Consider the following 15,920-nt stretch of genomic DNA (forward strand, 5'->3'; position numbering starts at 1 on the left):
ATTGTTTTCTTGTGACTATGGTCCCAGCTGCCTTGAGATCATTGACAAGATCCTCCCGTGTAGTTCTGGGCTGATTCCTCACCATTCTCATGATCATTGCAACTCCACGAGGTGAGATCTTGCATGGAGCCCCAGGCCGAGGGATATTGACAGTTCTTTTGTGTTTCTTCCATTTGCAAATAATCGCACCAAATGTTGTCACCTTCTCACCAAGCTGCTTGGCGATGGTCTTGTAGCCCATTCCAGCCTTGTGTAGGTCTACAATCTTGTCCCTGACATCCTTGGAGAGCTCTTTGGTCTTGTCCATGGTGGAGTGTTTGGAATCTGATTGATTGATTGCTTCTGTGGACAGGTGTCTTTTTTACAGGTAACAAGCTGCGGTTAGGAGCACTCCCTTTAAGAGTGTGCTCCTAATCTCAGCTCGTTACCTGTATAAAAGACACCTGGGAGCCAGAAATCTTTTTGATTGAGAGGGGGTCAAATACTTATTTCCCTCATTAAAATACAATTCAATTTATAACATTGCTGACATGCGTTTTTCTGGATATTTTTGTTGTTATTTTGTCTCTCACTTCAAATAAACCTACCATTAAAATTATAGACTGATTCTTTCTTTGTCAGTGGGCAAACGTACAAAATCAGCAGGGGATCAAACACTTTTTTCCCCCACTGTATTACCTTGAATAACCTGTACCCCCACACATTGACTCGGTACCGGTAGCCCCTGTGTATAGCCTCACTATAGTTATTTTATTGCGTAACTTTTTTAAAACTTTCGTTTATTTAGTAAATATAAAACATTTTTTGCATTGTTAGTTAAGGGCTTGCAAGTAAGCATTTCACGGTATTCGGCACATGTGACAAATACCATTTTATTTTATTTGAGGTTGAAAAGATTTGTTATGGGTCCTCAGATCCTCAAAGTTATTCAACTGCACCGCTTGGTATGGCAACTGCTTGGCATCCGACCGCAAGGCGCTACAGAGGGTAGTGCGTACGGCCCAGTATATCACTGCGGCTGAGCTCCGTGCCATCCAGGACCTCTATACCAGGCGGTGTCAGAGGAAGGCCCAACATTTATCAAAGACTCCAGCCACCCAAGCCACTTTCACCACAACCGCTGCTGCTACTGTCTATTATCTATCATGTTGCCTAGTCACTTTACCCCTACCTACTGTATTTGTACAGTTCATAGTTATCTTAATTACCTCGTACCACTGCACATCGACTCGGTACTAGTACTCCCTGTATATAGCCATGTTTTTCCACTCCCTATATACAGTACCTTCAGAAAGTATTCATACCCCTTGACTTATTTCACATATTGTTGTATTAAGACCTGAAATCAAAATGGATTCAATTTATATTTTTCTCCCCCATCTACACACAATACCACATACTGAAAAATTGAAAACAACTGTCTTCTTGGTAAGTAGCGTCAGTGTAGATTTGGCCTTGTGTTTTAGGTTATTGTCTTGCTGAAAGGTGAATTCATCTCCCAGTGTCTGGTGGAAAGCAGACTGAATCAAGTGTTCCTCTAGTGTTCTGCCTGTGCTTAGCTCCATTCCGTTACTTTTTTATCCTTAAACTCTCCTAGTCCTTAACGATTACAAGCATACTCATAACATGATGCAGCCACCACTATGCTTGAAAATATGAAGATATGTTTGTGGCAAATCCAATAAAACATAACACTGTCACGCTCATCGTAAGAAGGAGACCAAGGTGCAGCGTGGTAGGCAAACATTTTTCCTTTATTAAAAATGAACACCGTCAAAACAACAAAATACCCAAAAAACTAATGTAAAGTTCTGCAGGCTACACAGTACCTAACAAAAACAAGATCCCACAAAACCCCAGTGGGAAAAGGCTGCCTAAATATGATCCCCAATCAGAGAGAACAAAAGACAGCTACCTCTGATTGGGAACCATATCAGGCCAACATAGAAATACATAATCTAGAATGCCCACCCAAATCACACCCTGACCTAACCAAATAGAGAAATAAAAAGGCTCTCTACGGTCAGGGCGTGACAAACACTTTGTATTCAGGACAAAAAGTGAATTGCTTTGCCAAGTCTTTTGTAATATTACTTTAGTGCCTTGTTACAAACAGGATGCATGTTTTGGAATATTTTTATTCTGTACAAGCTTCCTTATTTTCACTCTATCAATTAGGTTAGCATTATGGAGTAATTACAATGTTGTCGATTTACCCTCAGTTTTCTCCTATCACAGCCATTAAACTCTGTAACTGTTTTAACATCACCATTGGCCTCATGGTAAAATCACTGAGCGGTTTCCTTTCTCTCCGGCAACCCTCCCCTAACCCGGACGATGCTGGGCCAATGTGCGCCACCCTATGGGACTCCCGATCACAGCCAGTTGTGACACAGCCTGGGAATGAACCAGTGTCTGTAGTGACGCCTTAAACCGCTGCGCACTTGGGAGGCCAGGACGCCTGTATCTTTGTAGTGACTGAGTCTATTGATACACCATCAAAAGTGTAATTAATAACGTCACTATGCTCAAAGGGTTATTCGATGTCTGCTTTTTTTTATCCATCTACCAATAGTTGCCTTTCTTTCTGAGGCATTGGAAAACCTCCTTGGTCTTTGTGGTTGAACCTGTGTTTGAAATTCACTGCTCGACTAAGGGACCTTACAGATAATTGTATGTGTGGTACAGAGATGAGGTAGTCATCTCGTGCTTTTACTCCTGAACTTATTTAGGCTTGCCATAACAAAGTGGTTGAATACTTATTGACTCAAGACATTCCAGCTTTTCATTTTTTATTAATTTGTTTAAAAAAATTTCAACTATTCCACTTTGACATTGTGGGGTATTGTGTGTAGGCTAGTGACCAACAAATCTCAATTGAATCCATTTTAAATTCAGGCTGTAACACAACAAAATGTGGAGAAAGTGTAACGTCTTGTCTGTGGTGTGGCGGAAAGAAGCGCAGGAAGCAGCGAACACTGTGTGGTAATTTTAATGGAACCACCCGTACAAAAATAAAAGGTCTCCCAACAACAGGGAAAAATGGACAAGCACAGTCAACAAACGCAGTTGACATACAGAAAAACAATCCCGCACAATAGGGTGCGGGCCAGCTGAACTAAATAGCCCTCTTAATTACCTAACTCAGGGCAGGTGAGAAAACATAAAAAAAGGGAAAAACAAAAAGGGAATCGGTGGTAGCTAATAGGCCGGTGACGACGACCGCCGAGCGCCACCCGAGCAGGAGGGGGCGCCACCGTCGGTAGGAATCGTGACAGTACCCCCCTCCTGACGCGCGGCCCCTGCAGCGCGCCGACACCGGCCTCGAGGCCGACCCGGAGGACGAGGCGCAGGGCGATCCGGACGGAGGCGGTGGAACTCCTTCAACATGGATGGGTCCAAGACGTCCTCCGCCGGCACCCAGCACCTCTCCTCCGGACCGTACCCCTCCCAGTCCACAAGGTACTGCAGGCCCCCCGCCCGGCGTCTCGAGTCCAGAATGGCCCTTACGCTGTACGCCGGGGACCCCCCGATGTCCAGGGGGGGTGGAGGGGCCTCCGGCACCTCATCTTCTTGTAGGGGACCAGCCACCACCGGCCTGAGGAGAGACACATGAAACGAGGGGTTAATACGGTAATAGGAAGGGAGTTGCAACCGATAACACACCTCGTTTATCCTCCTCTGGACTTTGAAGGGCCCCACACACTGCGGCCCCAGCTTCCGGCAGGGCACGCGGAGAGACAGGTTCCGGGTCGAGAGCCAGACCCTGTCAGCCGGTGCGAACACCGGCGCCTCACTGCGGTGGCGGTCAGCACTCCTTTTCTGCCTAGCACTGGCCTCCTTCAGTGAGTCCTGTACTGCTTTCCAGGTCTCCTTGGAGTGCTGAACCCAGTCCTCCACCGCAGGAGCCTCGGTCTGGCTCTGGTGCCATGGGGCCAGGACCGGCTGGTACCCTAGCACACACTGGAAGGGTGACATGTTAGTAGAGGAGTGGCGAAGTGAGTTCTGGGCTAACTCTGCCCAAGGAATATACCTCGCCCACTCCCCTGGCCGGTCCCGGCAATACGACCTCAGGAACCTGCCCACCTCCTGGTTCACCCTCTCTGCCTGCCCATTGCTCTCGGGGTGATAACCGGAGGTTAAACTGACCGAGACCCCCAGCCGCTCCATAAACGCCTTCCAGACCCTGGATGTGAACTGGGAACCCCGATCAGAGACAATATCCTCCGGCACCCCGTAGTGCCGGAAGACGTGGGTAAATAGGGCCTCCGCAGTCTGCAGGGCCGTAGGGAGACCGGGCAAGGGGAGGAGACGGCAGGACTTAGAAAACCGATCCACAACCACCAGAATCGCAGTGTTCCCCTGAGAGGGGGGAAGATCTGTCAGGAAGTCGATAGACAGGTGCGACCATGGCCGTTGCGGAACGGGGAGGGGCTGTAACTTCCCTCTCGGTAAATGCCTAGGAGCCTTACTCTGGGCACAGACCGAACAGGAAGAGACATATGACCTCACGTCCTTAGCCAAGGTGGGCCACCAATACTTCCCCCTTAGACTCCGCCCTGTCCTCTCTACACCAGGATGACCCGCCGCAGGTAGCGTGTGCGCCCACCGAATCAACCGATCGCGAACATCGAGCGGCACATACATGCGCCCCACGGGCACCTGCGCAGGCGCAGGATCCAACACCAGTGCCCGCTCGATGTCCGCGTCCACCTCCCACACCACTGGTGCTACCAGCCTAGACGCTGGAATGATGGGAGTTGGATCGATGGGGCGGTCATCCGTGTCATACAGACGGGACAGCGCGTCGGCTTTAGTATTAAGGGAACCCGGTCTATATGAGATGGTAAACCTAAACCGGGCGAAGAACATGGCCCACCTTGCCTGACGTGGATTCAGTCTCCTCGCTGCCCGGATGTACTCCAGGTTTCGGTGGTCGGTCCAGATGAGAAAGGGGTGCTTAGCCCCCTCAAGCCAGTGTCGCCACACCCTCAAGGCTTTGACTACCGCTAGCAACTCCCTGTCCCCCACATCGTAGTTACGCTCCGCCGAACTGAGCTTCCCTGAGAAGAAAGCGCAGGGGCGGAGTTTCGGTGGCGCACCCGAGCGCTGTGATAGCACGGCACCCACCCCAGCCTCGGATGCGTCCACCTCTACTACGAACGCTAAAGACGGGTCCGGGTGCGCCAACACGGGCGCGTCGGTGAACAGGGTCTTCAACTTCTTGAAGGCTCCGTCCGCCTCCGTCGACCATCTCAAACGCGCCGCCCCCCCCTTCAGCAGTGAGGTAATGGGAGCCGCTACCTGGCCAAACCCCCGGATAAACCTCCGGTAGTAGTTGGCAAAGCCCAAGAACCGCTGCACTTCCTTCACCGTGGTTGGAGTCGGCCAATTACGCACGGCCTTAACGCGGTCACACTCCATCACCACCCCCGTGGTGGAAATGCGATAACCCAGAAAGGAGACGGCTCGTTTGAAAAACTCACACTTCTCAGCCTTAACGTATAGGTCATGCTCCAGCAGTCTACCAAGCACCCTGCGCACCAGGGACACATGCGCGGAGCGGGTGGCGGAATATATCAGAATGTCATCGATATAGACAATCACGCCCTGCCCGTGCAGGTCCCTGAGAATCTCGTCAACAAAGGATTGAAAGACGGCTGGAGCATTTTTCAACCCATACGGCATGACGAGGTACTCATAATGGCCTGATGTGGTACTAAAGGCGGTTTTCCACTCATCTCCCTTCTTGATACGCACCAGGTTATACGCGCTCCTGAGATCCAATTTTGTGAAGAACTGTGCTCCGTGAAATGATTCCACCGCCGTAGCGATAAGAGGTAGTGGGTAACTAAACCCCACCGTGATCGCGTTTAGACCTCTATAATCAATGCACGGACGCAGACCTCCCTCCTTTTTCTTCACAAAAAAGAAACTCGAGGAAGCGGGTGAGATGGAGGGCCGAATGTACCCCTGTCCCAAGGATTCCGTGACGTATGTCTCCATAGCCGCCGTCTCCTCTTGTGACAAGGGGTACACGTGACTCCTGGGAAGCGCAGCGTTAACCTGGAGATCTATCGCACAATCCCCTTGTCGATGAGGTGGTAATTTAGTCGCTCTCTTTTTACAAAAAGCGATCGCCAAATCGGCGTATTCAGGGGGAATGCGCACGGTGGACACCTGGTCTGGACTCTCCACCGACGTGGCACCTATGGAAACTCCTAGACATTTCCCTGAACACTCCTCCGACCACCCCTGGAGAACCCCCTGTTTCCATGAAATGAGGGGATTGTGACCAGCCAGCCAGGGGACCCCCAGCACCACTGGAAACGCAGGTGAATCAATAAGGAAAAAGTTAATGCTTTCCCTATGATTCCCCAGCGTTACCATGTCCAGCGGCACCGTAGACTCCCTGACTAGCCCTGACCCTAATGGTCGGCTATCTAAGGAGTGCACGGGGAAGGGGGAATCTATCGGCACCCGTGGAATGCCCAGCTTAATGGCAAGTCCATGGTCCATAAAGTTCCCAGCTGCGCCTGAATCGACTAGCGCCCTATGCTGGGAAGAGGGAAAAAAATTAGAAAATGAAACAGGCAAAAACACATGACCAACAGGGGGTTCTGGGCGAGTCTGGTGCTGACTCACCTGAGGTGACCGAGAAGTGTTCTGCCTGCCTTCTCGACTCCCAGACTGGCTCCTCCAGCACCGGTCGGCCGTGTGTCCTCTCCGACCACAGCTGGTGCAGGAGGAGCCACCTCCTCCGGTGCCCCTTGGCACGGCCCCCCCTACCTCCATAGGGGTAGGTGCGGGGGTGCACGGCGGTGGAACGGGCAGGACCCTCTCCGAACGCCCGCGGGCAGCCAGCAAATTGTCCAACCGTATGGACATGTCAATGAGTTCGTCCAGGGATAGATTGGTGTCCCTACAGGCCAGCTCCCTGCGGACGTCCGCCCGGAGACTACACCGGTAGTGGTCTATGAGGGCCCTGTCATTCCACCCCGCTCCAGCAGCCAAGGTCCTAAACTCCAGCGCGAAGTCTTGAGCGCTCCTCGTCTCCTGCCTGAGGTGGAACAGCCGTTCACCCGCCGCTTTACCTTCGGGGGGGTGGTCGAAAACAGCCCGAAAGCGGCGGGTGAATTCTGGGTAGTGGTCCCTCGCCGAGTCTGGAGCGTTCCAGACCGCATTAGCCCACTCCAGAGCTCGGCCCGTCAGGCAGGAAACGAGGGCACTTACGCTCTCCTCTCCTGTAGGAGCAGGTCTGACGGTGGCCAGGTACAACTCTAGCTGGAGAAGAAACCCCTTGCACCCAGCCGCCGTCCCATCGTACTCCCTCGGGAGTGCCAGGCGAAGCGCGCCAGAGCCAGACGTCGTAGGAGGAGGAGATGGTTGTATCGGGGGGGGGTGTAGGTGGAGAGAGGATACCACTCCTCTCCCATCGTTCCATCCTCTCCATCATCTGGTCCATGGCGGATCCGATGCGATGCAGGACCGATGTATTGTGCTGGACACGTTCCTCCATTGAGGGTAGTGGAGTGCCCGCTGCTCCCGCTGATTCCATGCTCCTTCTGGTGGTGCGGGATTCTGTAACGTCTTGTCTGTGGTGTGGCGGAAAGAAGCGCAGGAAGCAGCGAACACTGTGTGGTAATTTTAATGGAACCACCCGTACAAAAATAAAAGGTCTCCCAACAACAGGGAAAAATGGACAAGCACAGTCAACAAACGCAGTTGACATACAGAAAAACAATCCCGCACAATAGGGTGCGGGCCAGCTGAACTAAATAGCCCTCTTAATTACCTAACTCAGGGCAGGTGAGAAAACATAAAAAAAGGGAAAAACAAAAAGGGAATCGGTGGTAGCTAATAGGCCGGTGACGACGACCGCCGAGCGCCACCCGAGCAGGAGGGGGCGCCACCGTCGGTAGGAATCGTGACAGAAAGTCAAGGGTTGTGAATACTTTCTGAAAGCACTGTATAGCCATGTTATTTTTACTTGTTATTTTTATTCACTATTCACTTTGTATTTATTCCTATTTATATATTTATATATATATATCTTATCTTTAACTCTGCATTGTTGGAAAAGGACACCTAAGTAAACATTTCACTGTTAGTCTTCACCTGTTGTCTACGAAGCATGTGACAATGTTAATTTTTATATTTGATTTATTCCACGTTGTTTCAATGTCATAACAACATTGAATCAACAAGTGTATGCCCAGTGGGGAATTTTGCTGTTTTAGAGCACATTTCTTGTAATTTTACCAATATTGCCATGGGGCAATCTTATCTTATTTTTTGGTTTGGGTGATCGAACCTATCATGTCCCCCATTGGCCTTGGCTTTGTCCCAATAGCTTTTTATTTTCCATACTGTTGTGTCACTAAAAGTGATACACCTGAGCAGGGGTATTCCTATCTTACCCTATGATCGAGGTGGGGAGTACTGCTGGTTCTGTTCTACCTGATAATGAATTGCAACTTCCTGGTGTCCCAGGTCTAAATCAGACCTTGATTAGAGGGGAGGAACAAGAATAATAAAAGAAGCAGTGAACCTGCTTCGAGGTCTAGATTATAATTTGAGGGACCTAGAGTAACTACTAATCATTTTGAGAAACCTTTTGTATTTGTTTCCAGAGTTTTCTGAACACTGTATTGGACTACCATGCCAATTGCTCTATTCATGTTGATACCAGTTCAACAAGGACTGGTACATGTTGAAGTGGCCAGTTTAAAGAATAATAATAATGACAAACAGGGAATATAAAACAAGAAGACTGGAATATATGTTGAAGTAAGGAGTTTTATTAGAAGGCAGACTTCAAAGTATTGCATTTGAAAGAAATCAATTTACTCGTGAACTACACAATGTCAACCTCAACTAAAACTGGCGGTGGAAGGAAAAAACATACTTGGAATGGAGATTTGTTTATTCTTTATGCAACATCAAAAGTAGCATCTTGTGTTTCTCTTGTATATATTATTGATGCTTGAGTCAGAAGGCGCATATACATTTTAATCATTATCTTTTCAAATATAAAGCAGTCACAGAGTTCCACCCCCATTAAAACCACCCCCATTAAAACCACTCCCATTAAAACCACCCCCATTAAAACCACCCCCAATCTCCTGTCCCATTTTGCCAGGTTCCAGCTAAATGGAACTCAATCTCTCAGACATCGACAAATGTGAAAAGTCACTTCCCACTGGGGACAAGCATCAATTTAACGTCTATTCCACATTGGTTCAATGTAATTTCATTGAAATGATGTGGAAACAATGTTGATTCAAGCAGTGTATGCCCTGTGGGTTGTCATAAAGGCCTAGATTTGTCAAGTAAGCTAAGTTACCCCAAAGTGCTGCTCTAGGATCAACTTAAACTATCCTCATCCTGACCATGACATTTAGGAGTAAAAAACACAGCAGGTCCTGGATCACAGGTCCTGGATCAATCAGGTTCTCAGTCAAATCTACAGTAGCTGAGAGAGGTGCACCGAGAACATGCAGTTGCCCAGGCAACCCTGAGGGCCAGAGTTGGCACTGCCACAGGCCTCCGTTTTGGAGTAGGTAGCTCACATGGACCAATAGCAAAGCTGGAAGCAACAAGGCAGGAATTAGCAGGAGCCCAGCTATTGATGACACATCTCCCATAGTGCAGGTGGGTCTTTCCTGTTCTGATTGTCAGTGCTCTACGAACATGGCTTTAAAGGTTGCTCCCAGAGACTTAAGACTGTCCTCCAACCTTCACTCTTACATTTTGAAAGATTTTTTTCTTTTATTATTTCTAAAGTGCTGGCATTATGTTCAAAGAGAAACAAACAAACTTAGTGCAGTTATTTTCCGAGTCCGTCTATAGGTTCACATGCACATCCATTACAGTAGTCAGTCTTACGATACCTCAAGCCTTACTGTAGTTATTACAATTTCTGTAAGCTGGGTGGGTTTATGCAAACGTTCAATAGGAGGTTTTGTATCGGTAGACAAAATGCACTCAAATATGGTCGTCTTCTTTGTCCTAGGCTCAGAGCCGACCATAGCAAAGAGCCTGATATACCTTTGAAATGAATTGCATGGTGCGTCTGTATCATAGACTTCAGTTACGTAGGCCTAATTTAATGGGCGTCTCACAGTTTTCGCATGCATTATATTACAGTCATTGAACAAAGACCTGTTGTTATTTCGTCACTGATCCTAAGAAGAAACACACAGGGATTTCCTGATGGATTTCATCATATCGGCAATCCATATGAAATGACCTGTAGTTAGTGTAGAACCTCTCCTTCCAGGACCACCACACTGGAGGAATGAGCACTGTATAAGTGGGTACTGTAGGAATTGGGTAACCAAATGGCACACAAAGCAGTTGGTACGGGGAACACTTAACAGCTCAGTGTAGGCTACTGCGTGCAGACCTTCCACAGCGCGTTGTCAAATTGGTGGACCTCAGCACCCACTCGCTACAATCCCACAATCTTTCCTGCTCATTGTGTTCATACATTTTTGTTGGACAAGTTGAACTAAAATGCAGTTTCAGATTAGGCTTCTATTTGAAGAAATAGCAAAGTGCTACACTAAGTAAACATTGTAAACTAGAACATTATATCATGTTACATACATATGGGACAGCATTCTTTTCAGCCACCACAAACACAGAGCTCACTCTCTTTAGGTTAGCCACAACATTCTCTGAGTTTCACTCAGTTTTCTAGCGCAGCATCATTTCATTTCTAACTTCGACCTCACAAAAAGTGGGGTTAAGTTATTTTTTGTTGTGTGGCTTGGAAAGATTTAGGTACAACAGATGCAGTAAGGCAGGCAGGAAGTGAATCAGATATAAACAGGTTGAAGCATTAAACAAAGACAATGTATAAAAACAAGGGTTCCTATGGGTAAAGTTTGTACTACTGTAGCCTACTCCACGGCTCATTCGAAGCCTTTCCAGTCTGTAGTCATTCATGGTGATAACTGTTGAGTGTGTGATATATATTTAAGATTGATCAAGTCTACGTGTTATTCAGGTGGTTTTGAAATAACAAAGTGACACCAATAACTAAATATTCTGCTACTCAGGCAGTATAGATCACTACTGACAAGAAGTGGAGTAAACTTGGTTGCTATTTGATCAAGTAGCATGAATCTAACAAAGGTTTCTAATCTACTGTGTATGTGATAATATGCCACTATTCTAGCCTGTCAGAATCGCTAGACCTATAGAAGCATGCCCATGCAAAACGTCACAGTATAGTGTTTCTCGTGTTGACACACATTTTGTCCAGAATATGGAGCGATTTCAGTGTCAACAGAAATTGTGTGTGAATTCCATACTTTTGTATTTGTATTAGGATATTTCATTTAAATTTAATATTTTTGAATGTGTAATGCACAAATTGAATCATTGAATTCATAAATTGAACTTGTATTTCAAGATTTGAAACTGAATTGAATGAATATTGCATTCTGTTTTAAATTCTATTTCAATTGAATTGAATATTTAAATTCAATATTTATACATTCAGTTTCAATATGGTAGATATTGCATTAATTGTATGTGTATCAATTTGACAAGGTAGCATTTCAAGGGTATCAAAGTTTCATACATTCAAATGATCAGATGCATTCAGATTTAGTTTTCAAATTCTGTTTTTTAATTTAATTTTACCTTTATTTAACAAGGCAAGTCAGTTAAGAACAAATTCTTATTTTCAATGATGACCGAGGAACAATGGGTTAACTGCCTTGTTCAGGGGCAGAAGTTCTCTAAATTCAGATTCAAAACCAGAGACAACATGCTGGTACTTTCCCAGCCAGGAAAGGTAGAGGAGAACAGATAGAATCAAACACTCTCTGTGGTAAACGGAAGCTTCTAGAGCCAATGTGAATTGAATTGATTTTCTTTCTATGAATTTGGCTCTAGCATTTGAATAAGATTTGGTTATAAGCTATTATGACTCGGTTCTTGAAAGCTAAGACCGTCTGGAACATGGACGTGCCTTCTGTTCACCTCTATAATGATCACAGGCCGCGCAGGACAGAAGGGAGTGTCACAAAAAACACAATTTGGCCCCCATAAGAATATAGTTGAATAGCCCCGGTGATAGCCCCGGTCATAGCCTTCCACTTTCTATTTAATATTGCTCTTGTGAGTGAAAGGGTTCGAACCAGATCTCCTGCATGTCACAAGACTGTGTTAGCCCATTTAGCTAAAGCCTAGAAATTTGAATAGATTTTGATCTGATTATAGGTATAAATTCAAGAATTTCATGTAAAGGATGACTCGCTGCTTGCTTAAAGGAAAACTCTACCCAAAATATTTAGGATTTTTTTTATTAGTCCACTGTTCATACAATCCCAAAATGTTTTGCATGTCAGCAGTCAGGTTTACAAGATATAGGATTTTCAAAAAGCAAAGTGTCACTTGACACGTCTTTTGCGTCATATGATGCATTTGGCATCATCATGATGATGTGGCAATTGACACTTTACTTCTTGAAAGTCCAATATCTTGAAAACTTAACAGCTGACATGCAAAACATTTTGGGACTGTATTAATGAAAAAAATACAAAAATATAGTTTTTAGGTGGATTTTTCCTTTAACGTTACTGCTTCCCAATGATTCAGCTCATACTGAAACTCGAACTCAGGTTACTCATGAAAAGAGCGTGTTTGGTGGTTCATGCTCATTTGATGAGCCACCTTGCCTGAGACCTAAAGATTTGTTAGTTTGACATGTCTGAGTTTGTGTTAGACGTGTTAGTTTCAAGTCTCTGGCAAGGATAGTCATTACAAGAGTAACATGTGATTGACTGGGTTGACTGTGTTAGCCTGCTGAGCTAAAGCCTAGACATTGGTTCTGTGACTTGGAAGGGTCTCTTCAAGGAGGAAGTGAAAGGGGGGTGAAGTGTAAGACAGGTGGTTTGGTGACCACGCTCGCATAATGAGTAACTTGTCTGAGACCTGAAAAGTTGCATTGTCTGGTGCATTGGAGCCCTGGGTTAGAACCCCATCAAACAAACAAACACGTCTTCAGGTCTCAGGCAAGGTCTCATCACATGCATGGATCACCAAACCATTAAATGGGGTGGACAGATCCTTCTGCTTCTGTTTGCCACAGAATGTGTTGTGCAGTAGGCCTGATTTCGAACCCAGTTAGCTATATTGGTGCCGTGATCTCTGAGTATGAGGTCAAAGGGGGGTGAAATGTAACGGAGGTGGTTCAATGAACCACGCTCTTTTGATGAGTAACCTTGCTGAACACATTAAGACTTGTGTTAGCTTCCTGAACTCATCCCTTTGAGCTTTAGCTTAGAGGGCTAACACAGTCTTGTGACATGCAAGAGACCTGGTTCTAACCCAGTCAGTCACAAGAACAATAAGAAATAGGGAGTGGAAAGGCTATCCTTAGAAGGGCTATGACAGGGCTATTCTACTATATTCTTATGGGGACCAAATAGCATTTATTTGTGACACTCCCTTCTAACGTGTCCTGTGCACCTGTGATCATCATAGACGGGAACAGAAGGCATGCCCATGTTCCAGAGAGTCTTAGCTTCCAGGAATGGGGTTATAATAGCTTATAGCCAAAACGGCTGAGACAAATTCATAGGAAGAAAATTGGCTTTAGAAACCGCCAGAAGCTTTGGTTTACCACAGAGAGCATCTGTTCTCCTCTACCTCTCCTGGCTGGCAAAGTACAAGGATGTTGTCTGTAGTTTTGAATCTACATTTAGAGAACTTAATTTGAAAACTAAATCTGAATTCATCTGAGAAATTGAATATATAAAACTTTGATGAACTTAAAATTATAGTTTGTAAACTTGATAAACAGACAATGAATGCAATATCTACCATATTGAAACTGAATGAATTGAAATATAATTTTAAAACGGAATGCAATATTCATTCAATTCAGTTTCAAATCATGAAATACAAGTTCAATTTATACATTTGTGCATTACAAATTAAAAAATATTAAATTCAAATGTAATATCCTAATACGAATAAAAAATTATGGAATTCAAATACTATTTCTGTTGACACTGAAATCGCTCCATACCAGAGTCTTAATATTTGTATTATTTGCTTACAGGAGCACACAGTAAATGGGGTAATTTTCTAAGAAAAAGAAAGTCCCCTCCCACATTCTAACCTCGCCTGCCAATGTATTCTGTGAAAACAAAGCCTATTTAACGCCAGCACTTATTTTACCTTAGCATTCAGAACTGTACATAAAAAACAATACCTGGCTCTCCATTCTGTCATCATGACTCTAATAAAGCTAGTTTAATTATTTGTCGAAGTCCCAAAACAAACAGATGATTAAGCACAATACACTCTTCCCCTGCAGTCTCGATTAAGGCACTGATCCCCACCCCTTCTTCAGAACAGGACACGCATCAACACTTCCCATCACAGGGAAACCCCCTACCTGATGACAGTATTGCACTGGAAAGCCATTTCACTTCCCCTTAGAGCCAGTAGTGGTTGCACATGCAAATCGACCAAAGGAGAAAGCAGTTATTACCTATATTACAGGCTTGGTATTCAGACCGTCTATCTTATTAATGAGTTGCAACAAGCAGGTTTAATTATGGATTAGATAAAGAACAAGGAACATAATTGGTTTCTTGTTGGGGATGTATATAGAATAAGTGAACAACCTATCAATAGGCCAACAAACATGGCAAGTTTGACTGTATATTTGGGTATTCACTGACATCGGCAGACATCTTCACAATCCTTCTTTATTGAAATCACACAGCAGCTCCAGTGCCCTTAAGACGGAAAGTCAGTCACCTTTCTTTCAAATAATTGTTAATGTTATTCCATTCTCCGGCCCACTTTATATGAGCAGATACAACAGTGTACAAGCTGCTAGAAAATAATTGTATCTTGTGGCACCAAGATCCTGTACTTTAATGTACAGTACTGTTCCTATGCTCTACCAGGGCTAGAAACCAGCTGAAGCAGTGCTACAGTTTACATTCACCCACAGTCTCAAACAACCATTCACTCATCCCCCTTCCCTGCAGGTCACATCTCTCCAAAAATACTCTTGTAAACGTATTTGTTTTCTCATTTCCTAGCTAGTGCAATTATAAATCTGGGCTCCTTATTACAGAAACAGGACCATGCTAAAGCTTACCCAAAATAACCATACGACAGGACATTATATATATTAAACACAACACAACTGGCCCAATCTTGAAAATGGCACATATAATAAAGCATTGGAAAGAGGAAATGTGATCTTGTTTGTCCTCTCTTGTTTCATTGTTATGTTATCCCAAGCATGCCAGCGTTTTGAAAGTTGGCCCAGTGTTGTTGAATGACATTGGGGACAAAAATAGATTTGTTTCTGAAACCAGATTAATCTTGTTTTTTAGTAAATATAGAATAGATGTTTCCAGAACAATAATATCTAACAAACATGATGTGCTTTCCCATCATGCAATTATAAAACAACAAAAAAAGGCTGTCCATTCAAATTACTGTTTTGGGAGTTGATTAAACCTCATGTTTTTAACCAGGTGTTAGATTAAAGTACACATTCTTAAACTATAACATACATACAGTGTGGGTGTCTGATAGGCCTATCAATATGTTACCCCAAGCAACCCTTCCATTTAGACTCCCTACTTGTGGCAAAAATGAACAGCTAGAACAGACTAAATATATAAAAAGAAAAAGTGCGACAAAACTAGTAAATGCCGCTGTGCAACATTTTGTCTCTCATCTCCCTAACTGTCGTCGTCAGCATGACCGACCGTCCAAGTCCACTAACCTCAAACCTTCCAAGATAAGGGGGCAAATGTCAGTTACTTCTTTACAACAGTAATATCTCAGCAGCTCCATAAGTTTACCATCAATCCCTCCCTATAACCTCTTCAAATAAGCCAGCAGAAATGTCTCATATTAGTTTCATT

The 15,920-nt window shown here is 45.0% G+C and overlaps 1 protein-coding gene across 4 annotated transcripts in view; it reads right to left on the reverse strand.

The window, feature by feature from the left end:
- Positions 1–8,781: 8,781 nt before the first annotated feature.
- LOC106565718 (nucleus accumbens-associated protein 2) overlaps positions 8,782–15,920 on the reverse strand; it is a 43,260-nt gene continuing 36,121 nt past the window's right edge. For all 4 annotated transcript variants that reach the window (XM_014133152.3, XM_014133162.3, XM_082955350.1 and 1 more), the window contains one exon: positions 8,782–15,920. This exon is cut by the window's right edge and continues 2,208 nt beyond it. The gene's annotated coding sequence lies outside the window, so the exon portion shown is untranslated.

This window comes from Salmo salar, chromosome 01 (genome assembly GCF_965601325.2).
Source record: "Salmo salar chromosome 01, fSalSal1, whole genome shotgun sequence".
Lineage (NCBI taxonomy): Eukaryota > Metazoa > Chordata > Actinopteri > Salmoniformes > Salmonidae > Salmo > Salmo salar.